Here is a 1,621-nt window from a genome sequence, read left to right on the forward strand (position 1 = left end):
GCATCGAGCGACGCCGGTGCCGTTCCTGGTGGAAAGAATGTTACATTTCCAAAGTCTGAAGACATTTAAAATCCCCTTTCAATTTAGATCTTGTCACGTCTGAATATTTTTCGAATGATTTGAATTTAACTTATAGAGTGACCGATCTGTACAGCACGGAAACTGGCCCTTCGGCCCACCTTGTCCTTGCCGACCTAGTTGACACCCCATTTGCCTGCATTTGGCCCATTTCCCTCAAAACCCTTCCTATTCATATATCTGTCCAATGTCTTTTTAAAGTCGGAAGTGAACGGAATAAAAACTGCAGAAACTACCTAGACACAAAATGCTGGAGTAACTCTGCGGGACAGGCAGCATCTCGGGAGTGAAGGAATGGGTGACTTTTCGGGTCCGAAGAAGCGCCTCGACCCGAAACGTCACCCATTCCCTCTCTCCTGAGATGCTGCCTGACTCGCTGAGTTACTCCAGCATCCCGTGTCCACCTCTGAATCCACTTCTGCAGCTACTTCTGGCAGCTCACTCCAGATACGAGTAAAAAGGTGCCCCTAAGATCCCTCTTAATTCTCTCCCCTGTCACATTGAGCCTGTGCCCTTTAGTTTTAGAATCCTCTACCTTGGGGAATAGACTGTGAGTGTCCCTTTTATCTGTACACCTCAATAAGGTCACCCCTCAGCCTCCTACACTCTAGAGAATAAAGTCCCAGCTGATCCACCCTCTCCCTGTAGCTCAAGCCCGCAGGCCCAGGTAACATCCTGGTGAATCTCTGCACCCTCTCCAACTGCTGAACCCCCCCTGTAGCTGGGTGACCACAACTGTACGCAGTGCCCACGCAGCTGATGTCGATATCCTCGCCAACTGACTGCCAATGACAGTCAGAGAGGGAGAGTAGTGAACAACTGTTGACAGCTGTGAGTGCGACCAGGTTACTGGGGAGAGAAGAGACGTAGCCGGAGAAGGTCCAAAGCTGCAGATGTTGGAATCAGGAGCAGTACGCAAAGTGCTGGAGAAACTCAGCGGGCCAGGCAGCATACGGCAAGGAACCTGTGGTCAGCAAGCTGATTTTCCACCGATCAGCCAAAACATTATCACCTGATGAGCCAAAACATTATGCCCACATGCCTAACATGCTGTTGGTCCTCCGTGTGCAGCCCCATACGCAGCAGGGTGCGATGCACTGTGTATTGTGACACATTCCTCCCGTGACCACCATTAACATTTTCTGTGACTTGTGCCACAGTCGACCTTCTGTCGGTTCGGACCAGACGGGATAGCCTTCGTTGCCCTCGCGCATCGATGAGCCTTGGGCGCCCAACACCCTGTCTGTTGCCGGTTTGTGGTTTGTCCCTCCTCGGACCACTGTCGGTAGGTACTCACCACTGCTGACCGGGAGCACCCCACAAGCCTTGCCGTTTCACAGATGCTCTGACCCAGTCGTCTGGCCATAACAATTTGGCCCTTGTCAAACCGCTCAGGTCTTTACTCCTGCCCATTTCTCCTGCATCCAACACATCAACTTCAAGAACTGACTGTTCACTTGCTGCCTAATATATCCCACCCCTTGACAGGTGCCATTGTAACAAGATAATCAATGTTATTCACTTCGCCTGTCAGTGGTCATAA

Source organism: Rhinoraja longicauda, chromosome 9 (assembly GCF_053455715.1).
Source record: "Rhinoraja longicauda isolate Sanriku21f chromosome 9, sRhiLon1.1, whole genome shotgun sequence".
NCBI lineage: Eukaryota > Metazoa > Chordata > Chondrichthyes > Rajiformes > Arhynchobatidae > Rhinoraja > Rhinoraja longicauda.